The sequence below is a fragment of the Myotis myotis genome, unplaced genomic scaffold (assembly GCF_014108235.1).
Source record: "Myotis myotis isolate mMyoMyo1 unplaced genomic scaffold, mMyoMyo1.p scaffold_m19_p_16, whole genome shotgun sequence".
In the NCBI taxonomy this organism is placed as follows: Eukaryota; Metazoa; Chordata; class Mammalia; order Chiroptera; family Vespertilionidae; genus Myotis; species Myotis myotis.
The window spans coordinates 29314832-29340841 of NW_023416320.1; the positions used below are offsets into that span (position 1 = coordinate 29314832).

Sequence of the window (26010 nt, forward strand, 5' to 3'; positions counted from 1 at the left end):
CATATTAGGCAGTGGGTTTCTATCCCAGCCGTCTCTACAGATGTCTTTCCTTGCCTTTCCTGGGAGATGAGAGGGCCTTTGGATGGGTAACTATCAAGTGTGCAGAGGGGAGCTGTAACCAGTAGTAGAACCAGGTGCTCTGGGTAGCATTGCCTTTTCTAGAGGGGAAGGACACTTGCAAAGACTTCTGCCATTTTTCTAAAATTGCTTTGGGCTCCATGGACCTAAGGTTGGAGGACAAGTCCTGGAGGTAGATACACCTGGGTTTCATCACAGCTCTGCTCCCTACTAGTGTGGTTGCTTCGGAGCCTCAGTTTCCTTGGGGTTGTGTGCATTAACTGAGATGATGGATATAAAGCAGTCGGTATATAGTGTTATTTTGTTGTTGTTTTGATGGTCCCGTTTTTATTGCATTAAAAAGGATGGTTGAGCCCTAGCCGGTTTGGCTCAGTGGATAGAGCGTCGGCCCACAGACTGAAGGGTCTCGGGTTCCATTCCTGGTCAAAGGTACATAGTTGGGTTGCAGGCTCCATACCCGGCCCTGTGAGGGCGGCAACCAATCAATGTGTCTTTCTCACATTGATGTTTCTCTCTGTGTGTCTCCCCACCTCCCTTCCACACTCTCTAAAAATCAATGGGAAAATATCTTCTGATGAGGATTAACAACAACAACAAAAGGATGGTTGAGTTCTTTTTCAGAAGGTCTCATTTTTCCTATATTCAGATGTCTTTTCCAACTCTGAATGGTTGGATAAAGCTTGAGAACCTGGTTGTTGGCGCAGCATGAAAAAATATGAAAGACTCCATTGCAGCCCACAGAGTTAGAACTAAAGTTTCTAGCAGATTTGAATTCTGCCCAATTATTTCTCTTTGCTTTTACATGGTTCCATTCGGCATGAATTTTGATTACATATTGTTAGCTAAATAAAACCAGTTGTCAACACCACAGTTTAAATTTCAGTTCCCATAGTACATTAACTGCAATTGCATAGAGTGCACACTGCGGCACTAGCTCTTCCATCCACAGATCACTCCGCAAATAGGAGATGCTTGTCGTGATCGATGACCAATCAGGTCACTCCATTCAGAGCCCGTCAGGGATGGGTCCCTGCACATCTGTTACGCAGTTCACCCACAGACAGAAAGCACTTAGTCGTGTTGCTTCCTTGTTGCAACGTGATAACTTGAGACATTTTATAAAAATGGAGATTTCAAAAGGGAATTGGCCAACCAAGGTGGAAGGGCAGCGAAGCAATGAAAGTGATGGTTGCAGGAAGTAAAATTCGAATCAAAGGCAGATAGAAGGCTCAGCTCACAGTGTGAATGTTGGCACTGCCATTGCGTTGGAAAGACTACTGTGCAGACAGGAGCTGAGTGAAGGGAAGTTAGCAGCATAAAGGAGGAATGTGGTGCTGAAAAAAGGAATAAAGTTGGCCCAGAGGAAGTAATGCCATTGAATTCCCCACAGGAAAGGAATTCTCGGAGATATTTACGACATTGAAAGCACAAAGGATTAAATAGAGGAAGCTAAAAATAAAATAATGAATAAAATAATAAATAAAACAATAAATTAAATAAATAAATAAACAATAAAATAAATTAAAATAATAATAAAATAAATGGTGGAAACTGATCGAGAGAAGATTGTGACAATGAAGCAAGGCATAAAAAAGGTGCCTGCCTCACTCATGTGTTACAGGATGAGACGAGGAAGGCAAGCATTGATCATTCACACTGTTCCTGATAAGTTTTTACAGAGAAATAAACTCTCAATGTGTTTATGTTGTCAATTATAGTGTTTTAAATGATAGTGTTCATTTCTCTATACATTCGTAACCAACATTGCAGAGTTTTAACACGATTTTTTTTTAAATATATTTTATTGATTTTTTTACAGAGAGGAAGGGAGAGAGATAGAGAGCTAGAAACATTGATGAGAGAGAAACATCGATCAGCTGCCTCCTGCACATCTCCTACTGGGAATGTGCCCGCAACCCAGGTACATGCCCTTGACCGGAATCGAACCTGGGACTTTTCAGTCCGCAGGCCGACGCTCCATCCACTGAGCCAAACCGGTTTTGGCATAACACGATTTTTTAAAGGTTGCAGAACCTTCATAATTCTTACCATTGATAATTGAGCACATGGTGCTTGAGTTCGGCTTATACGGTTCTTTTCACAGTCAGAACCTTGGAAAGTGGGTTTTTCAACTGTAGTGCAAAAATAGTCAAACAAATTCCATTGCTTTTTGGACTTTTCTTTTCCTGAAAATTTTGTTCATACATCCTCTTCAATACTGTGTTTTCAGGTACTTTCCTAGCTTTTTAAAGGCAATTTATATAATAACAGATGCCTTGCTGATTATAACACTTCTCTGACTTTCTAATATTTACTTTTAATTTTCAAAAAGTTCAGACATTAAATATTCAGAGACTCATGTTTTTGCGGTGCTTTTCGTGAACTATTTGCACAGTATAAACGTTTTCTTTCTGTTTTCGCTGTAAAAGAAGGCAAACAGCCAAGTCCCTGCATTAAACATGGCAAGTTTTAGGGACATGGATTGGAGCGGTAGCGGTCTCTTGGGGGTAAGCATGGAGTGAGCAAGTTGTGGGTTGCATTGTGTATTTTGTAGTATGCATGCAGAATGTTTTGATTTTAAAACATCTGAAATAATTAAAACGGTCTTGTATCATTCAACCTTATGAGAAATACTCTTAATTTGTTGAATTTGAAACCTCCAAGTTGGTTGGTTTTGAAAGACGTTAGTATAACGAATAATATTAGAGCCTCTGAGTTATTTTTAATACATTCGGCCCTGTGCTATGGCCTATGTCAGAGAAAGGAACCCGATTACAGTTTGGAGGATGTCCCCAGTGCCCCTAGCGTGCCCACAGGGCCCTGCTGTTCCCTGCCCGGCCTCACACTGGCAGCATGCTTGGTCACATACAGTAATGAAAAGCCTTGTGTGGGGAATGTTTGTGCTTTCAGAGGTTGGTTTAATCATGTTCAGGGAATGAAGCTGGTGTAAACATAGCTCAGAGAACTCCCAGATGAGAAAGATTGCCTTTCCTCCTGCCCTTTCCAACTTTTTACTAAAGTAACCTCTTTAGCCGTCATATAGTAAGGAATCCAGTTGATTTCGTTCTTTTCTGGATCTGCCCTCCATTTTATAGTTTTCCATGTGACTTATTTCATCATACTCATCAGCTTTATAAAGAAAAAAAATTAGCTGTTTGATTCCAAAATATTTTTGCCTGAAGCAGAAGTGAAGATTACCATGAGGACCAAGAAGATACCAGTAACAGTAAAGACAGGGGTCAGAAATGGGGACTCTGGCCCTAACCAGTTTGACTCAGTGGATAGAGGATCAGCCTGTGGACTGAAGGGTCCCAGGTTCGATTCGGTCAAGGGCATGTACCTTGGTTGCGGGCACATCCCCAGTAGGGACTGTGCAGGAGGCAGCTGATCGATGTTTCTCTCTCATCGATGTTTCTAACGCTCTATCCCTCTCCCTTCCTCTCTGTAAAAAATCAATAAAAAAAACAAAAGAAATAAAAAGAAATGGGGACTCTGAACATCCTTCACTAATTCTCAGATTCTGGTTATTATTGTTTTGTTTGTTTTTAACAACATCCATAAACAAGGGCAATTTCAGGAATAAAAATATGGGGAATATAGAACCTGAACCAGCACTGGCTCTGGAAAGACCTTCAGAGTCATGTGGCACAGAGGCAGCCCGAGTGTTACATTGGACAGTCACCTGAGATGAATGATCTCAATTCACCAACCACCCTCCTCAACCCTATTACAGACGCCAATAGATAAAGAAAGAGCTACCTTGCTCAGGATGTCACTAGTACAAAGAGGATCCAAACATATCACCCATCACATGATTATTGTCTGCCTGCTTCATTTTCATCTTCCCCTCTAGACTATACAGTCCTCCGTCTTATCTGCTTATCACTTCCACCTCTACCCTGAGCATCCAGCCCCACGCTTGGCCTGCAGCCCCTGTTCCCATAAATAACGTTTATTAGAGGACCAGATGAGCGATCGAATGGAAGTTTGAATCCATTCCCAAGTAGCTACAGAGTAAAAGACTAAAATCCAATTTTACAAAATTAACATATTTCCTGCTATACGCATTTGGCTCTGGCGAGAGTCTCTGTAAATAGAATTCTTGAAGACTCCAGGGCGCAATTTACGTATTGGCCTCAAAGAAAGGCACTGGGAGCTGTTTCTGTTAAGGGCTTTGGAAAACGATGATTTCATTTTCTGCAGCACTAATCCTGTGTAGGCATCTCTTTTGGTTACTGGCCAGGCGGGACACGCGGGCAGTTTGGGGAAGAGGGCTTGTTGCTGCCCAGGTGGCTCGTGCTCCTCCCCAGCTGTGTGCTCCGATGCCACAGTTGAAGGACACACAGGGGAACTGGGTCAACAATCCTGGACAGCGGCAAGGTGCCCAGGACTCCGATGGAGTCCGGAAGGGCCAGCAGGCATTCCCACTGACATCAGAGTGGCCACTTGAGCCAACGTCATCCCAGCCTGCAGTGATTGCTAACCCTTCCAGTGGTTCTCAACCTTCCTAATGCCGCGTCCCTTTAATACAGTTCCTCATGTTGTGGTGACCCCCAACCATAAAATTATTTTCGTTGCTACTTCATAACTGTAATTTTGCCACTGTTATGAATCGTAATGTAAATATCTGATACGCAGGATGTATTTTCATTGTTCGCGACCCACAGGTTGAGAACTGCTGCGAGACTTAATAACACGCCTCCATCCTGCAGTCATTGATCTGCCCTTCCATGCACCTAGTTTGTTATGGGTGGGGGGCAGGCCTGGAGGGAACTGCCTGTATTTACGGATTCAGAGGCTGTAGCGAGAGTCACGGCCAGATTGAACATTCGGAACGTCGTGCCTCTGTGTTTACTCTGATGATTCTTCCATTACTATCTGCTAAATAGCATAGGTGCACAGAATTCCCTGAGAAACTGAGATAGGGCCACGAAGGTCTGAAGCTTCCATCCAAAAGAAGTCATCCGTAATTTGGGGCTAGCAAGAATTAAACCTGCTCTCTACTTAATACCCACTTTTTTTTTTTTTTTTTTTTTTTTTTTTTTTTTTTTACATCTGCACTGTTTAGAATTATTTATCCAAGAAATTCTTCGAGGCAACTGATTATATTATCAGACTCATTTGTTTGGAGGGGGAAATGTACTTACAAGTCTAATATGCCCCAAACCAGAAAGTGTTACTAAATGCTATGATTAGGAAAAAAGAAATCTGTGTTTATTTATTTATGAAATTTATGCCATTATGATGCATTTTAATTTGCAGAGGAGAAAAAGGGAAGCAGTGTTTAGGATGATTAAAATTTAAATTTCTTTGGAGAATGAATAACTCATAATGGCTCAGAAGGTGAATATAGTTGGAAATGTTACACTGAAGCATGTATAATGAAAATTTAATTCAGTTTTCTGTGAAGGGAACAGTGTTTTAAATACATTTTGCTTAGTAGCATTATTTTTATCTATCATTTCCTTCTTTACCACAAGCCAGAGCCTCTGACCAAGGATTCTTCTTATTCTGGAAAAATTACTTAAAAAGTAGACTTGGATTGTGTTGTTAGCCAAGTACTACATTCCTTTTCTCTTTCAAATGCAGACAAACAGGGTAGAAAATGAGATTAAAATAGGGACAGTTCTTTTTCAGTTTTTGAGACAGTTTCCACAGGAAGTCAATTATATACGAGCTATTCGAATGTGTGTCCCTGGCACACTGCTGTGAAATTGTGCCAAACACTTTAAGGAGTGACACAGATGCTTATAGGAAAATAGAGTCCAAATTATAATAGGCCAAATAAAATCTTCTAAATGTCATTTTGGAAGTTCTCATTTCTGCAGGTAGCATTATTTCTAATTCTATAAAACTGATTTGATTGGATATTATAGCAATTCATAAGTTTTATGTTAGGAAAAATATTGGGTGTTTGAATAGTGTGAATTAATCTTTATGAAAATAATGTCATGTTTTGTGTGTATTTACAATCCTGCATATCTCTTTTTGAAAACATAAAGCAACATTCTAAATATATAAATTAATTTTGTACCAGACCCAACCCTCATCTACTTGTTGTTTAAAAAATAATTCTGTGCTCAGAAAAATGCCTCTCTTAATATAATGGCACAAAAATAATGCTCTTCACTCCTAAACTGTTCATTCCATGCCTTTGGGCTTATATTTAATGTGAATTTTAAAAATTTCATTATCTCGTTTTTGGACTTAGTAGATTAGAAGCAAAAATTACAAAGGGATTGGGAGACATTTGGACACAAGAATAACAAGACAATGAGTAACTAACAAAATAGTTCCATGTGGGACACCAGAAATCTAAGAAAGCAAACATCTGTAGGCAGTGCTTGTGTGTTCTGTACTAATGTAATAGCCACGAATTATCCATGAAAGATGTGCAAGCATACAAACTACCTTTCAAAGATTCCATCACAAATGCTTCTTTAAAAAGCTGTTTCGATTCTTAAACAAGGTTGGTGAGTGAGTGAAGGACATACACTTCCATTTCCCATGTCCCTCCTCCCCCCCCCACCATGTGTGCACAGCCCCTTGTTCCCTGAAGTAGGAAGTAATTGAGGGATTAATGCCCTATTCTCTGCATGAATGTCATTTGTGCCTGGCATTATGGTTGGTACTTCCTATGTCTTATTTAACTGAAATGAGTGAAACAAATTCACCCATGGATATTCCTAGTTACAGTTTAGGATTCGTATCTTCACATCAGTAGCTTACTTAGTAATTATTACAGGTAAATTCTAACTTATTTTTGCTTGAAAAATCATGAATGTCACCTTGTCTAAAGCTAGACTTCCAGTCTGAGTATCCAAATCTGTACCATGAACCGTTGTTTTTGGCATTAGTAATGCCCCCCCACTCATCCCGTAGCTCAATTTCACATGGATTTCCCTTTGCACAGTGCAAGGTGGTGCTGAGAGCCCACGGGGCCAGGTCCCAGGGCTCTCCAGTGGGCGTGTGGCCCTACCTCGTGGTGATAGCCTGGCCTAATCCGGCCTCATTCCAGATGGGCACTGGTTCCCATTAAACCTGAGAGCAGTTTCTAGCAGTGTGTTCCCTAGAACGTACCCGTAGGATATATCATCTGGCTTTATGGTTTTAAGGGATCATTTAAAGATTCCCTCGAAAGAAGGGAACAAATCTCTAGGAGTGATTCATTCATAAAGAAGGGCCTCCGGGCACGGATCTTCATGGCATTTCATTGGCATCCACATCTGCACACTGCTTTGCTTCATGCCTTGGCTACAACTTAGCAAACAAAGAAGATAAATGTCAGAGGAGAGTGTTAGTGACTTCCCCATCATTTTTGAAAAGGTTCATGCTCCCTCACAGCCTCCTGTCCCTTTATTTTGGTGTCTGTTTTAAAGTAACTCACTCTTGGCCATGCCGTTAATGTCATCTGCACACTTAACACGTTAGCTCGAGCCTGCCTTCTGGGGCTTCCATGAGCATGCCCTGTCCCTTCAGAAGGGACATACTCGCTAACAACTCAAGGCTAATATTTGCACAGGGAGATTCTACTCGCAGATGATGGCTCTGACAGGAGACAGAATCAGAAGTCCTGATAGAGCCTGGCCATGATGGTCCCCTTTCGAGGAGAAGGGCTTGTGCTAGTCTGGGAGCATTACTCCTGGAAGCCACAGCTGCAGTTCCTCGGGAGTCCCATAGATGTACAGTGAGTAATTGTTTATTCCACTGATGATACCAGAATCCATAGTTCCATGAATTCTCAGGACTTTGAGTGTGTAACACTCAGAAAGAGGTACTGACATTCTCTCCGAGTGTGCTCATCCCATGGTCTCTGTCCTCATGGCCAGCCTCACACTGGCCTTGGTGACTCTACGTTCTTGCTGTGAGACTCCACATTCATCTCTCTCTTCAACCCCAGGCATGGGACGCAAGGCTTCCCCTTCTGGACTCAGACAGCAGAAGGAGATGTCCCTTCTCAGTTACCTGGAAAGGTTGGGAGACCTTAGATGAATTTGCCAGCACTGAGGTGAGAGACCCGCACACGGGGCGATGTAACCAGAGCTCAGTAAGGCTTAGCTGTCAGTATGAGCCCAGCGCCATTCTAAATGCTGGGCATGTATTAATGTACTTCATCCTGACTTAATAATCCTAGGAGATGGATAATAGTTTATCTCTTTTCACAGGTGAGGAGATTGAGACACTGAGAATTTAAGTATCTTGCTGAAGGACAGTTAGCTGGCCAGGGAGGGGCAGTGTCTAAGCCCAGCAGGTTCCTCTCCAGACTTCACGCTGTGCAGTCCTCTGATTAAAGGCAGCCTGAGAGCCGGTCTCAATGGGCACCGGACCTGGAGGAGCTGGGGCTCTGGGCTACCTGTTCCTCTCTGTTGGGACGTTGGTGGTGGTTGTTCCAGTTAGCAGTTGGATCACTGGAAATGCTGGGAAATCCACCTTCCTCGGAATCCGTGACTCATCTGGACTAACACTATTTTCCGAAATATTCCATTGTGCACCACCCCCATCGAGTTTCTTAAAGACTGCTTTCCCGGCTCATTTTCCATGCTCTTTGGAACTACAAAAAGGAATTCCCCTGGCGTGCACTTTGTGTAACTGCGGAATGTTATTCATATGGTATCTTTACTAGACGATACATTCTGTACGCACACAGACTGAAGCCAGAGCTCAGCTCGACTCAGGTTTTGTGTAGGAGTTCCTTGGGAATTTCCCCGTCTCTGACCTTTATCTTCCCAATGTCAGTGCTGTTTGCAGATTGACAATGATGCAGACGCTTCATTCAGACATTGAGAAACGCATTACACAGTATAACTTAGAGGGGGGGGGGGATTTTTATTCTTGATAAATAGTCGTGTTAGAAGCAGAATTGCAACGGTTATAAACTGGAATTTGAAATTGAGAAAAACCTGGATTGGAATCCTGACTTAGCCATTGGTTAGAGCTTTCAACTTTGGCAGGTTCATTTACTTATTCAACAGATATTTGTAGACTCGCATGTGCCAGGTACCGCTCTAGGCTCTGGAGCTGCAGAGAAGAAGCACAACACACACAAAAACAAAAAACAGACCAACATTGCTCCAGTGGAATTTAATGCTAGTATGAACAGTAAATAAATAAATGCATGTTAATCTTGCTGGCTCCACTTTTAATATTTGTCCAGAAAATGCCCAGTTCTCACCACCCCACTACTGTAATCAGTGGACAAACCCCTGGAATCATTGCAGTAGCCTGTTAACTGGTCCTTGCTTCCATCCTGGTCCCTTGCTACCTCTTCTCAGCAGAGCACCCAGAGAGGCCCCTCTAACTCATGAGTCCATGTCCTCACTCCTGGGCTCAAAATGCCACCATGGTGCCCGTTCGACATGGAGTTGGCCATGGTCCTTAGAGTGGCCCACAGCATGCACCCGGTATGCTGTTAGCTTGCCCGCCTCCTTCCGCCCATGCCAGCCACATGTGTGCCTGCTGCCCTCTGCACTTGTCTTTGTCCATCGTCTTTATGATCACTCCCTCGTCTCTTTCAAAACTTGGTTCAGACATTCCAGTGAAGCCCTTCCTGCTTGACAGACAGAACCATTCTGAATGGAGGAAGAGCTCACATATCTATTGAATATACAAGATGCCAACCCTAAAAGCCAGACCAGATATGTTCCTTAATACTTTAATAGCTCATTAGCTCAGGAGTGGAGTAAATTAGCCTGTTTTTCAAGATTTGGGAGTTCTCTTCCTACCGGATACTGACATTTGGATGTGTCATGATAATAAACCAGATAACATGAATGAACAAACATTCAGCTTCTTAGGAAAAGACAAGCATGCAAATTACCTCACTTGTCACACTTGTCCAGATTTTATTCCACTTCTGGCTTGTAATTCTGGATTCCAGCAATGGGAGGATATAACAGATCGTAGAGGATCAGGAACGGTTTGCTAACCCCAAACCACTTCAAGCTTCTCCTTAACATGATGCACACAGCATTTGGGGATTGCCTCCAGGATTCTAATCCGAGCAGCTCCCTCAAGACCCAAAGAAAAGCAGCGAGAAGGCCGGAAAGTACATGTCTCAGGACCCCATGGGATGGCTTAGAGCAAAGAGCTTCTTTTGTGGCAGGTTTATTGTATCGCATTTTTATGCAGTTCTGTCCAGAATCCCTTAAGCAGGAAAAAGAAAAATCGATCGTAGGTAAACCAATTAGGGCATCTAAGTGAAGCGGTTTCTCTGAGCCTAATAAAGCAGAAGGCACGCTGAGCTCCACGGGAAGACTTGACATGACTCTGTGATTCTTTCTCGGTGGCAGCTGGACACGGATATGGGAACAAAGGGTAGTTTGTTCAAGTTTACTCCCCAGTTCAACGATCCATGAACTAACACTCAGGGGAAGAGCCAGAGAAAACGAAGGAAGGGGAAAGTGCAGAGGCCTCAGTGTTTATGTCTGAGCACAGAGCCACAGACCATGCCAAAGCCAGGGTGGCCGTGGGGGCGCAGCCCTTCACCTCTCAGAAACTCGGTTTCTTCATTGGCCAAACAGTGACCAGCAGAGGCATCTAGCGTGGAGCCACATTGCCTTGTTCGAATTCTAGCCCCACCTCTTTCTAGCTCAGGAAGAGGAAGCATTTTCGTGGCAAATTATTGGCTGTCTTACCATCTAGGGGTCTTAGTTTCTTCATTTGTAAAATGCAGGAGAGGAATAGCCCCTACTTAAGAGAGTTAGTGTAGGAGTTAATATGTTAATATTTGTAAAACACCTTAGAATAGATCTGCCACATAGTAAGCACCATCTAGGATTTCTTGCTGTAATCATTATTATTATGTAGTACAGACCTAATGAATATGTACATTAATAAGCATAGTCTGTCTTTATAACTCAAGGAATTTTCTGGAATTTCCTGATTTAATCTACATTGAACTTAATAGAGACTTAGGTTCCCTGTTTTTGTTAGAAAACAAAAAGAGATTAAATACAGGACAACATTTGTAAAATTTATATCAAAATAAATCTTTTTAATAAAAAATTATGTAATGCTATGAAATATCTTGGCCTCCAAAATATGAGTACTGTATCAGGATTCTAGAATAAGATGCTTAGCTGTGAAAAAGATATATCTAATGTGTACAAATGGCATTTATTATTTTGGGGGTTTTTTAAATATATTTTTATTGATTTCAAAGAGGGAGAGGGAGAGATAGAAGCATCAATGATGAGAATCATTGATTGGCTGCCTCCTGCATGCCCCCTACTGGGAATTGAGCCAGAAAGCCCCTGGCATATGCCCTGACTGGGAATTGAACCAGGACCTCCTGGTTCATAAGTTGACACTAAACCACAGAACCACACTGGCTGGGCAAATGTCATTAAGTTTTAAAAACGTTTATCCAGTTGTCATCTATCTGTTTATTGATAACAATGCCATTTCCATTATCCCAAGGGGCTTAATACAGTGTATTATTCTTCTCTTTCCTCCCTTCTCCCTCAACCTCATCCTGTGACATCATTTTCCACACATTTGACAAATGAGAGCGTTCTGTCCTGGAAATGCAGGTCCCTCTAGTAAGGGCTCTGTGGGCAGATACAGCCAAGAAGCATCAGTCAATCCTCAAAGGCCAAAAAACTCTGGAGAGCTACTGAGTTTAAGAGGGGAAACTAGCCACACAGCCCAGGGCTTTCAGATTGTAAACTCTTCCCATCCTGATATTGAGTCTTTTTGTGCCGGATTTGGGGGAACCAAAGGGCATGTCCAGGCGCAATCTTGGCAGATTGGTGGAGGGCAGTTCAGCCAAGTGGCTAGCTTAGTGGGGAGCTTTATCACAGGCCGTTACTTCTAAACAGAGACTCCTCATGACGTGGGGGTTGGGGTGGCACAGCCATGGCATAAGGAACCGAGATGTTTCTGGAAAGGCTGCACTAAGGCGTATGCTTTTTATTCAGCACACTCAGATTGTCAACTGCAGAACAGCAGGTTCTGCAGAAGCTTCCGTGTGGATACCTTCCAGGCCACTTACAGATTAAAAACTCCAAAAGTTCCTCTTTGAACATTGAAAGTATGGGTTGAAAAGTACCTCTCTTTTATTCTTTTTTCTTTTTTTCATGGATATAACTTCAGACGTTAGTTTGGTGCAGCCTGGGGGGAACTGTCTCTTCGCTTCTCTGAAACAAGAAACAACAGTAACAATGACAAATTGTAAAACCTCTCCAACCGTATTTGTGCTTCTAGCCGTCCAGTCTCATTTTTAGATTCTCATTTCAACATTGCCTACAGACAGTATTCCTATATATTACTTTGAACATTCTGAATTAATAGTATTCATGATTTATCTGAACAAGTGGGATCATGGTATGTTTTTAGTAGCCAGAAAACACAGTCTGATACGTGCCCATCCACACACCCTATATCTCAGGAAGGCTGCTCTGGAACTCAAGATGGAGCCAGCAAAAATAGGCAGCATTGCTGAAGCAAGTCAGTGTGCACGCTCTCCCTTCTCTTAATTTGTTTTCTCTTCATTTGAATTTGGAGAAAATAGGGGCATAGAAATTTCTCACTGTGAAAGTAGATCTAACGCTCCAAATAGCTTGCTTCTCATTGCAAGGTTTTGAAAAGTTGGTTGCAATATATTCCTTCCTTTTTTTCATGGATCCTTGCAGTCTTCTTGTAGTACCCACCCCCCTGGCCTGAGGGCAGACATTCTTCAGGACCACACTGCTTCTCAGGCTGACCTGTACCAAAGGAGAGGAGGTGATGGCTGTGATGGTGCAGCCTGTAGGTGCTCTCTGGGCCTGGCATGATGCCTAGTGCTTTGTTTTAAGTCTGGTTTTAAGTCTGCACCCATCTGGTAAGGCAGGTTATGCATCTTTCTATTGTCAAGAAAGACAAGATTCAGCTGTGGGTAAATAACCTGCTTTGGGACATGCAGCCAGTAAACAATGGAGCCCAAGGTTAAGCCAAGGTCATTCTGATGTCCAAGTTCATACTTTGAGTCAACTTTTGTACTGTCACTGAACAAGTGGGCAAAACATCCTGCCTCCCAGACTTGTGTCCTTGACTCTGTGACTCCAAGGACAACTTCCACAAGGGCATGTGGTTTCTAATAGAATGAGGACTGGGGAAAGGCTCATGCCCTGAGCATATATAAAGAAAACAACCACACTGCATTTGCACATAAATATTTTATCATGATTTAAGATACCCTGTGCAGCCCTAGCTGTTTTTGCTCAATGGATAGAGTGTCGGCCTGCAGACTAGGGTCCTGGGTTTAATTCTGGTCAAGGGCACATGCCCGGGTTGCAGGCTTGGTCCTCAGTAAGGGGCATGCAGGAATCAACCAACCAATGATTCTCTCTCATCATTGATGTTTCTCTCTCTCCCTCTCCCTTCCTCTCTGAAATAAATAAAAATATATTTTAAAAAAAAGATGCCCTGTGCATAATATGCTGCTTTCTTACTGAGATTGCTTTAGGAAATCTTCATGGGTTAATTTTTCTGGATGCTTCCCTTTTTATTAAGTTATCATTGACGTGTAACATTATACTAGTTTTCAGGTGATATTTGTATATACTACAAAATTATGACCACTCTAAATCCAGTTAACATCATCACACATAGTTAAAAAAAAATTTTCTTGTGATGGAAGCTTTAAGATCTCTCAGCAATTTTTTTCTAAAATTTCTTTATTGGTTAAGGTATTACAAATGTGTCCTCATCCCACCATTAACCCCACCTCCCCCACCCCCGCACTCATACTCTCATCCCCCTGTTGTCCGTGTCCATTGGTTTGGCTTATATGCATGCTTTTTAATATGTAATACCGGATTAACTATGGTCAACATGTACACATTGCATCCTCATGACTTATTTATCCTATAACTGTAAGTTTGTACCCTTGGGTGCCTCCCTTTTGATCTTTCTGATCTACCTTTTCTTGTCTGAATTATCGTGTAAATTGTTGAATGGTGAAACATGATGGAGAATGTAGAAATAAGAATAACTGCACAGATACCCATTCTCTACTCAAAGAAATTCAGACAGGGCACCTCAAGAAGATCGCTGGTATTTCAACAGGTGGACTTCTTTCTCTCATTTATTGTTGTGTCAGAATATGCCCTTACATACTGCTGGACCCCATCCCAGAAGTGGCTGCCCCTTTGCTGTAGATGAGGATAAGTGCTTGAGAACTCAATACCAGCCCACATTGTTGAGGTTTTGACTTGTCTACCCAAAAGTTGAGCTATAGAGAATCTAGCAATATAGTAAGTACACGACTCTGGGACCCATGAAATATCCAAGGTGAGCAAACAAGAATGGAAGTAACGGGCTCTAAGCTTAGGGGATGGTTATTTAAAACCCTGGGGGAGTGACCAGAATCAGAAGCAGCTGAGACAGCTGTTCAACAGACCCATGCCTTGCCCATCCAGACAACAGCCACATGGGGTGGAGTTTGAAGGTTCGCGATGGGGCGTGCCCGCCATGAGAAGTGTAGGGGATGCTCGATGGACACTGCTTTGCAGGCAAGTCAGACACATCCCTCGCCTTTGCCTTTCCACTTCCCCTTTGTTCACTCAATCATTGGAATATTAATGGTGCTGGAGATAAAGGGTGAATAACGGACACCAGGATGTCTTCATGGAGCTTATATTCTGGTGCAGGAGACAGATAATGAATGAATAAAGTTCAGTTCATGCAGAAAAATAAAACATTATGATAGCATGGGGCAGGATGGGAGTCCAGAGGCTATGTGGCTGCTGGTCTGTGGAAGTGACATCTGAGCAGAGGCCAAACGAGGTAGACAGTCACTGATCTCTGTAGTCCGTGTACACACCCCACTGAGTGCAGCTTAAATCCTCTCCCTGACAGGACAGCATAATAAAGCCTTTGGTTAACCCTGATGTGGGTCTGAGAGTCTGCGAGAGTTCACCAAAACTAAGGGAAAGTTATTTGAATTTTAGTCAGTAGGAGGTGCCCAGATTCCAAACAACCACCTGAGAATGCCCTGTATGTAACATTCTGAATTAAAAAGTTTACTTTGTCCTATTTGTAGATATGATATAGCTATGTGTTAAACTCATGTTGTATTGTTTTTCTCCCTGAATAGCCCAGGAAATGTGCCAAGCAGCAAACATTATATAAAGTTTAGAATCTTTATAACTACTTCATTTTTTGAGTTGATTTTATTATGGGTAATATAATATAGCTGCACATTCCACATACTACAAACACAGCTCCTCTCTTTTAGAAAATTTTCCGGTTGTCATAGAGGTATTCAAGGCCTCTTTTTGTCTTTGGCCTTATTTTCTAACATACCCAGAGTCCATTTCCCCAAATGTCCCATCGTTTCTGCCGTGTGCCTCTGGTAATTCTTTACAAATACTCCTCCATGCCTGCTTCCCGGAGCTCTTTATCCCCAGGGCCATCTCTGGGCCAGTTGCTCTCTTAGCTGCTCAGCAGCTGCTGGGCTGGGACTTCCGGTCACCAGAGCCCTGGAATCGTCCTTGACCGCACCTGGGTTTGGGTCGAGGATCTCTTTCTTTGGATTCCTGTATCTTTTCTTTCTAGCTTTATTCTTCCACCTTACGAAACACATCCTCTGTAAGCCACCTACATGCCTGGGAAGTATATTTTTAAATGCCCGCATGTCTGAAAGGTTTCTTTATTCCATCCTTGTGTTTGAGGAAGGATCGCCCGGGCATAACACTGTAGGTTAAAAATTGATTTTCCCCCAGTTTTGAAGACATTGCACCATAAGTTTTTTGGACTCTAGTGCTGCTTTTAAAAGGAACAATGCCATCCTGGTTCCTGCCTGTGTCCTGTTTTCCTCTCGAAGCTTTTAAAGATCCTCTCTTTAACCTGATGTTCTGAAAGTTAACAGGGACATGACTTAGTGTGGAGTTTTTTTCATTTGTTTCTTTATTCTTTGGGCTGCTATTTCTGGCTCTAGATGCCTGTATACCTCCACTTGACTGACTTTTTAATTTTTTTTTAAATAACCCCCCTTCATATTGTTTCCTTTGCCTGGAATTTTTATTAGTTAAATATTGAACCTTCTTGGGTCCCAGGATACTCTCATTTTTATCATTTCTTTTCTATTTTTCTAATTTTGGGGTTTTTGCTCTACTTTTTAGGCAGTTTCCTATTTTCCTTCAGATCCTTCAGTGGAATCTTTATTTTGGTAAAGTAGTTAATTTCCAATGCTTATTTTGCCTTTTTCAAAAAGAGCATTTGAGTTTTACTTCAGGGCTACAGTGGCTTCATTTATTTCTTTAAATAATTTCCTAGGCCTTTTGAAGTTTTCTTCAAATGTCCTTTGAATATTCCGTGTTCCTCCGGTTCCTTTTTTTTTCTTTTGGGTGATCTGGGTCTCTGGCTTTCGTGTTAGAGGTATGGCTGCTTATTGATACTTGAAAGACTTCTTGAGGGCCAGCTGGTGTGGCTCAGTGGTTGAGCTATGAACCAGGAGGTCACAATTCTATTCCCAGTCAGGGCACATGCCCTGGTTACCAGCTTGATCCGCTGTAGGGGACATGTAGGAGGCAGCTGATCAATGATTCTCTCTCATCGTTGATGTTTCTGTCTCTCTCTCCTTCTCTCTTAAATCAGTAAAAACATTTTTCATTTTTTTTTAAAAAAAAGAGTTCCTGAGAATCAGACAGGGGCCTCCGTGAGTACAGGTGGGAGTTGGTGATGGGCGTGCACTTTGTGCAATCATAGCTGAGCCAGCTTTCTGCAAACTGGAGCCCCTAAACTTCACTAGGGCCCTTTCTCCCCATTCCCCTCCCCGTTCCTCCACCGTGACCTACCCAAGGCTGATCGGTTTCTTCAGAGGGAGAAAAATTCCTTGTGGGATGTGTCCTACCTCCTGATACTGGTGTAGTGAGAGCCCTGCAGAAGAGGGAGTGGAAGACCCCACTGCTTGGCACCTTCATTATTTGTTAATTTTTCTTTATTGACTTAAGAGAGAAAGGGGGGGGGGAGAGAGAGAGAGAGAGAGAGAGAGAGAGAGAGAGAGAGAGAGAGAGAGAGAGAGAGAGACATTGATTTGTTGTTCCACTTACTTATGCATTCATTGGTTGTTTCATGTGCCATGACTGGACATCAAACCCCATAACCTAGGCATATCTCATGACACTCTAACCAATTGAGCTACCCGACCAGGGCCTGGCACCATCGTTTGAACTCAGCCCTGCTTTCAGCCATCCCTGCTGCCCCGGGAATCCTGTGGGTGCTGGCAGAGGAGGGGTAACAAGGTGTGGGTCTCGGGCCTACTAGTGCTTTGGAGTTTCACAGGCTCGATATTTTCAGCTTGGTTTCTACCCCGCTTCTCTGGGTCTGTCCGGCTCCCGGGTCCTGCCTCCTGCAGGTGAGGGAAAACCCACCGGCGTTTTCCTGGGATCTTGCAGCAGGACTCCTAGAGTCTAACTTCCACAGCTGTCCCCGCAGGGCCGTCACTGCTCATCTGTCCGCTTTGTGTCTCTCTTGTGCTTTTCTTGCCCCTTTCATGACTTCATCCTCATTTTAAAAGGCTTTTGAGACTGAAAGGAGAGAAAAGAAGTCGTGCTACCATTCTGAATGAAAAGTAACATTTGGGATTTTTTTTCCTTTTTTACCTTCTTTGTGTATTTCACTTATTTTCCACTTACAACAGTCAGCATCATTAGCTAACATTCTCCATAGGAAGCTTCCACTCTGGAAACCATTGTGCATAATTTAGAAAGTGCTAAATGTGAGCATGATATGGTAAAGATTGTATATGCTGCTAGTAATTATAAGTTATTTGATTAACATGACTTGTGCTTTCTGTGGATTCCTTGAGAAAGAACTTGTCAGTTGCCAGACGTTTTTGTCGCTGTCCTGATTGTTGATTCTGAGATACAGTTTCCTCCTATACAGACTGTCTTTGAAAGACAGAATAAAAGCAGATTTCTAAGTTAATTAATAGTGTTTGTGACAGGGATTCCATTTTGTTCTATTTATATAGAAAATGTGTTTTGCTGATTCTTTACAAATGAGGAAGATATGATATCCATACAGGGAAAAAAAGGCCTTTTTAATTTTATGTTCTCTTTTGCATCTCTTATCTGTTGGCTCTTATCTATTTCAAGCTTTTATGCAGGTGGGGGTGTGCCTGGTTAATTAGTAAAAATGTCGACTAGAAAAAGTGATAATGGAAGTAGGGGTCATTCAGCCTTAAAAGGAAAGACCATCCTGAGTGACATCTTCATGGCCAGTAGGTCTAATAATTAGGATTGGTCTTATTCTGCAGACACATTAGAGGCCACATATACTGGCAGAACCTTTAGTATTGAATTAATTAGGGTACTCAGTCACCCCACAGTAAAATGAATTGGACTAGATGGGTCCTTCTGACTGTAAGATCTGACTGAGCTCCTCAGTTTCCTGATAGCAAGACATAGCGGACCATTGCTGAGAAAAGCTCTGATGGATTCATCTTGGGTTGCCCTGTCTAGCAGAAAAAGTTCATCCTCAAAGCCCAACAGAGAGAATAGGCTAGTTAAATAGAGGTTAGGATTTCGTATCACACTGCACATGTAACTTTTCTCGTTAGACCTTTTTATTATCTTTAGCTTATACTTTTTTAAGTCCTGGAAAAGCAAAAATAGCCTACACCCTTGGGACCAGAAGGATGTATCCTGAACTGGGCTGGGATTGTTTTAAGAAATGTCCCAGAGGATAGGGAACCCCCCCCCCTTTTTATCACGAATTCTAGAAAAGAGTTCCATAATTAAATAAGACTTATATTTGCAAAGTTTGTGTTTTTAAAATTTTCCCAATACTTTACACACATCTCTATTAATATGGTCATCTAAAATATAGAATTATGAGCAAGACTTAGGAAATGTCAAATATGCTATTTCTGAATCTTGTTCTAAGTAGATTACAGGGAAACTGGGGAATTTAAAAAGAAAAATAGTTCAATTTTTTAAAGTTGGGAGACCAAGAAGTCAGTTCTGCCCCAAATCCTTTTTCTTTAATGGTGATTTTTAACATCTTTTATCAAATTAAGTTTAAAGCACTTCATTTTGGAGTAAGTAAATCATTGAAGTTTGGAATTGTTCTGTATGAATTGTATGGAATTTATGCATGAAAAATATTTTTGAGAAACAGTTTCAAATAACACTATGAATGAATTAAATTTCTTGTGTTTCTAATCTCATCTCATAGACTCTCAGCTTGATAGCTTCATAGTCGTGAAGAAGAAAGTTCATTTGATAGTGCCATATTGTCTTCACTATTTAAATAACATTCCAATCCAGGCCATATTCTGAACCATAATAAGGGGAAAACTTTCTTTTTTCAAAATAAAATTTCATTTTAGAATTTTGGAGCAATTTAGGAAACATAGTTCCATTTCTCATTTTGAGGCTAACGTTTGAGTTTTAGATTGTTTTCTCAGTAGTAAGATAGGAAAAATGTTAAAGCCCATTCCTCCACAAACATGTTCATTGCTATTGTAATGAGCTGCTGTATTATTTTGTAAATCATGAATGTTCATTTATTTGGGTAGCAGATGTTATTCTCCCCCAGGCTTTTTCTTTTTCTTTTTGAAATTAAAAATTCATGGGAATTTAGAGAAATAGCAGAGAGAAACTCTGTACCGTTACTCAGTATCTCCCCACCCGCAATGGTTATGTCTTATATAACACAGGATCAAAGCCAGGAAATTGACATCGGTACAATGTGTGTGTATAGTTTTGTCATCTCATCACACGTAGAGGTTCATGTAACCACTACCACAATCAAGACATTATTCCAAAATACAAAGATCTCCCTTTCCCTAACCCGGTTTGTACACATACACACACCCATCTCTAACCCTTGACAACTATTTATCTGTTTGCCATCTCTAAAATTGTATAATTTGAGAATATCATATAACTGGAATCATATACGATGTATCTTGATGCATGTTTCAGTAGTTTCTTTTTATTGCTGAGTAGTATTCCATGGTATGGATATACCACAGTCTACTTAACCATTCACCTACTAAGGGACATTTTGGCTCTTTCTGGTTGCTTTTACCCATTTCCTATCTGGATCACTTGGTCTTTTAAAGTTGCACTTTGAGAATTACGTATTCCAGGTATGAGTCCTTTGTCGGGTATGTGTTTTGCAGACATTTTCTCCCAGTCTATAGCTTGTGTCTTCATCCTTGCAACAGGGTCTTTCACAGAACAAAAGTGTTTACTTTTTGATAAGTCACATTTATCAATATGTTTCTTTTCTGAATCATGCTTTTGATAGCATATCTAAGAACCTTTCATCAAGCCCCAGCTCCCAAAGATTTTTCTCCCACATTTTCTCATAAAAATTATATAGTACCAGAACGTTTTACAGGTCAGTCTATGACCCTGAGTTAACTTTTGCATAGGTATGCATTTTGTATTTTTACATATCGATTTTTTCAATTGCTCCAGCACTGTTGGCTGAAAAACTATTTTCCCTCCAATGAATTGCTTTTGTACCTTTGTCAAAATAAATTAACTGTACTTGTGTGGGTCTATATTTGGATTCTCTACTCTGATCCATTGATCTGTATGTCTATCCCTCCACAGTACTACACAGTCTTGATCATTATAGCCATCTAATAAGTCTTGAAATTGAGCAGAACGATTCCTCACACTTTATTCTTCTTTTTTGAAATTGTTTTAGCTATTATAGTTCCTTTGCCTTTCCATTAAATTTTAAAAATAGTCTTGTGTTTACATATAACTGATGGGAAGTTTTGCTTGGTAATCAGTCTTCTTTCCTTTCTATTTTTTTCCCTACTTTGCTCATACCTACTTTTTCTTTGTTGTCTATCTTGTCTGACATGATTGTCTAAGTGGAAAATATTAAGGGATCTTAAAGAAAAAGACACAACCCTAAAACTAAAAAAGTGATTCAATAAGGTTGAAGGATAGGAGGTGAGGTCAACATAAAAAGGTATTATGTTTCTATATACTAGCAATGAGCACATGGAAACCAATGTTATAAAAATAATGCTATTTACAATGGCTCAAAAAATAAAATAACTAAGGGTAATGCTAACAAAACATATAGGACTTGTTTGCTGAAAACTATAAAACTTTGATGAAAAAAATCAGACTTTAAATTAAATGGAGAAATCAATGCTCTGGAAAACTCACCCTAGCAAAGATGGCAGCTCTCCCCAAATTTAATGAAATGTCTCTCAAAACCCAAGAAAGAATTTTATAGATCCAGTTCTGTTTTTGATGAATTTCTTTTTCACAAGAACACCTAGAATTTCCATGTGCTTTGAGAATGATGAATTGACCAGGGGAATGATTTTCCAACAATACCTGGTACTTCCAGTACTTTTGACGAGAGAAAACCCTTTTACTGTAAAAATTTAGTGCTGCCTCTGTATGCCAGAACCCATGCTCAGTGCCTTTCATCCAGTGACATGTAAGCGTCACACCATCCTGTGAGGAAAGTGCTGTTATTATTCCCATTTAACATGTGGGAAACTGGAAGCACATTGGGGAATTTACCTGCCCAGCATCACAGAGCTAGAAGATAGGGAAGCAGGAAGCAAACATAGACCACCTTGAGCCCTGCATGCGTTCAGTGTTCCCGCCCCTCTGGAGGTCTTGGTATCTTCATTGGTTTCAGCAGGGACTCACACCACGTCCTCCCTCAGATAATGCTGCTTTTTGAAAATTCACTGCAATCCTTATATCACTTCACTACCTAGTTCCCTGCAAAGCTTTGATTTTAGTATTCCCAGGCTACCAGAACCTTCCAAATCCAGGCAGCGAGCTGAATCCATAGGTGATATTAAATTATCCAGCTGTGAGGGAACATGTGATAGATACTTGTCAGAATGGTTTTTTTGGAATTTTCATGTAAAAGAGCCTTTCCCATCTGTCAGAGAAGGATGACTCTGGAAGTATTCTCTCCTCCCTGCAAGTGGGAGGAATGGGTTTGCAATGACACATCACTTTTCTTAGGTGTCAGGAGAAGTAGGTCACTTTAGAGTGTTTATCATAATGTTTGAAAAAGCTGGCATTGAAAAATGAGAAGTTGAATACTGAGTAGTTCTTTGTCCAAAGGCTAGCAGTGGATTACTGAAATGTTTTCTGAGAGGGACAATAGCTTTTTAAATATAGCTTCTTTTTTTCCCAGTGTCTCCTTAAGATAAATTTTATTTTAATGGTCAATTGTGGCTTGATAAAAGGGGTAATTTAGTCTTCATATATATATTGGCTTCATTTATTGAAATGTTTTTCTAGCTATTCTTGTAAACACAGGAAGGCTCTAACCTCCTTGAGTTTTAGAAACGATTGGAGTGATCCTGGGGTGCCTTAGTAAGTAAAACAGATGAAGGTTTAAAAGCCTCTGTCTATCTTTAAAGCTATTAAACAAAAGAGAAAAATCCAATCTCTTCCCTCTAGAAATCAATAAAGAAAAAAGAATGTCACAGAAGAATTAGAGTCCCTCTAAGCTAATGGAGGAGGAAATTACATGAATCAAAACGTTCATTTGGAGATGCAGGCATTGCATCCAAAGTGGCTTCTGGCAACATCTCTCCGTTTGGAGCCAGCAGCCTCCTGTCGTGAGCATATGAGGTCCTGACTGCAGGTTAATAACTATTACTGCACTGCAGTTGTTGGCCAAATGTTTCCTAAAGAATTGGGGCCTTAGCCGGTTGGGCTCAGTGGATAGAGTGTCAACCTGTGGACTGAAGGGTCCCAGGTTCAGTTCTGCTCAGGAGCACATCCCAGGTTGTGGGCTCGATCCCCAGTGGGGGGCGGGGGGTGCAGGAGGCAGCCAATCAATGATTCTCTCTCATCACTGAAGTTTCTATCTCTTTCTCCCTCTCCCTTCCTCTCTGAAATCAATAAAAATATATTTTTTTAAAAAGAATTGGAGATGACATGATCTCAAAAAAGGCTGACACATACACAGATATAACACTGAACACATTTACTGTATTAACCATCCAGCTGCCTCTGACCTCCAGGTATCAACCACCCTTTGCTGCCCTGTAGATCGATGAATGGCTTCTGCGCGATGATATCCTGAGTCAGCCCTTAAACTCATGGGACAGTTTAAGAGTCTGTGCATTGCTTGAAGAACTCTACACATTCTATACATGGAAACATGCTGTATAAGACGCACAGGAATTTCAGGGCAAAAAGAATGTAAGGGATCAACCGTGGCACAGAGCCGGGACTGCTCGAGCAGTGCAGGAAGGAAGGTGGGAGCCTACCTGCATACAGCTAGGGAAGAGATTGGATTTTTCTCTTTTGTTTAATAGCTTTAAAGATAGACAGAGGCTTTTAAACCTTCATCTGTTTTACTTACTAAGGCACCCCAGGATCACTCTAATCATTTCTAAAACTCACGGAGGTTAGAGACTTCCTGTGTTTACAAGAATAGCTAGAAAAACATTTCAATAAGTGAAGCCAGTGTGGGAAGGAAGGTGGGCAGCCTACCTGCGTACATCTCCTCAGTCCGTGGTCCTCACTGAGGAGATGTCCCTCTTCCTTTCTCTTTCACATCCATCTCGCCCACTATGCTCATGCCTTCCTCTCTGCTGTCTATTTCTTGGGAGACTTGATCCACTTATCAAAAACCTTCTTGCTACTTTCTTATACTATCCTATGCTTTCTCTATGTAATAACTTATTACAATTTATCTTCAACTTTCCTGTCTTCACATCTATCTTCATGTCTCCTCTGTCCTCGTGTTCCTTTCTTCTTGCTTTGAAACTGGGCAGCGGGAAAAGTTCCAAAGATACACAGAACTTTTTGGAAAGAAACTTGACATTTATCTGTCACACCCTCCCACCCATTATCGGAATCCCCTCTAAAATTTCTTGGACAGATGGTAAGCCTGTGTCTACACAAACCCTTCCTGTGATAAAAAGCTCACTCTTGACAAAGGGGTTAATTCCAACAGGGACACTTTCAATTGTTCAAAAATTCTTCCTTAATTCAGTCTGCAATAGTACTTTTGCCAGCCCATCGGAAGGAACAGTGGCTAATATGTATGGTCCCCTGTGCTAAGATAGGTCCCAGTGTCATTCTCATGGCACAGGTAAGGAACCTGAAGGTCAGAGAGACCTTCAAGTAGTAAAAGGTGGAACAAGCCAGGGTGGGGAATCGAACTGTCTGAGCCCACAACCTGGAGGCTGCAGCCACCCTAGTCCCTTCCTTATAGTCTCTCCTCCAGGGTCTCTGGGACCTATCTCTCTCCTTTCCACGTTGTTAACTTACCCCACTAGGTCCTCTATAACCTGTTTCTCTCAGACACCTTGCCCTCTCTCTCTCCATTGAAAAGGTTGTGAGTGAGTATTCTCCCACTTCCTACTTGGGTGCTCCTCGCCTTTGTTCCTTAGAATCCAGCCACAGACTCTCACCACCGTCCCTCGGAACCTGCTGTCTACTCGTTGGCATGCTCTGAATGCCACATGGTCTGTTTCATTCGCATCCCTATCTCCAGTGCCCACAACAGTGCCCGGCACATGGAAGGCACTTGACTGCTACTTGCCAAATGATTGAATTCCCTTCCTGAGCTATTATATATTCTACAAATTCTTGGCTGTTTTTTCCCTAGGGTCTCTGCTTCCCTGTTGGTAAACTTTAAATTCACAGAAGCAATACATTCTTCCTCAGACTTGTGGGAGATAAACTTAAAATTCATCAGATGATTTGCTGCTAGCAGAAGGAGAAGGAAATGGAGAGTTGCTGCTTCTCGTCACTGTTAGGTTTTGCCTCAATGACAGTTTAGAATCTACTAGAAGGTAATTACTGATTCACTGGGTCTAGTACACATGCCCACAACAACATCATTCCTTTTCTTTCTTTTAAGATTTTTTAAAATTGATGTTTAGAGAGAGAGGGGAAAGGAGAGGGAGAGAGAGAGAGAGAGAGAGAGAGAGAGAGAGAGAGAGATCAATGTGTGAGAAGCATTGTCTCTTGCATGACAACTGCCCCTCTCCCCACCCCCCGGGGCGGGGGATGAAGTTGGCAACCCGAGCATGTGCCCTGACCAGGAATCAAACCATCAAACCGGCAACCTTCTGGTGCACTGGATGATGCCCAGCCAACTGAGCCACTCTGGCCAGGGTCACATCACTGTTTTTCTTTTCATGTTTCAGCATCAGCCAGATGCTCTCTGTCCTCTTGACCCACAGCAGCACTCTCCCTTGACCTTCCTGTAGAGCTAATATCATCTACAATGGTCTCTTCCGCTGTCACAAGGCAGTCATGAAAAGTCCCACACAATCTTCTGACACCAGAAGCCATTATTTACCACTGTGTTAAAGCTTTTAATTCTTGTTTTTATTCCTATTAGTATGAAGTCTTTTCTGCATCATATGCATTTTTCTCTTTCTACTGTATTATTCTTAACAACATACACATATATTGTGATTTCTTCTATCTTAAAAAAAAAAAAAAGCTCTCTCGATCCTGCTCACCCCTCCAGCTATCACCACATCTTAAACCTCCTGAAATAAGCCGTCAACACTGTCTCCAGTGTCTTCTCATTCTGTCCTGAACCCTGCCAATCAATTTACCAAAACTCTTCTTTTTGAAGTCAACAATAAAGTCCACCATTCTAAAGCAAGTCCACCTTGCTCTCCTTTTCCTTTTAGTACCTGTACTTATCATACTAGACATTTTTTTAATTAACTTATACATTGCCATGTATGTGAGCTCCACATATAGTTCATTTTGGTCACTGCCTGGGACATAGTAGATGCTCAGTAAACACTAATGGCGCTCCCTGCATCGAGATCCTATGTCTGTACAAACATGTGTAAGCGTGTCCCGATAGGGGTCCCTTCCCTTGAGGGTGGGGATTGTAGGAAGTTGTCTGTGTCACATCCGGGGGTCTTCATGGTCTGAAGGATTTGTGCCCTCTGTAGGCAAGCCCAGAGGTGGGCTCGGGCTTCTTCAAGACAGTCTGATTTTTATAGAATCG

The 26010-nt window shown here is 41.7% G+C and overlaps 1 protein-coding gene across 11 annotated transcripts in view; it reads left to right on the forward strand.

Annotated features, from left to right (window-relative positions):
• Positions 1-26010, forward strand: part of FAM110B (family with sequence similarity 110 member B) — a 124265-nt gene that overhangs the window by 84326 nt on the left and 13929 nt on the right. The gene's annotated exons all lie outside the window — the stretch shown is intronic.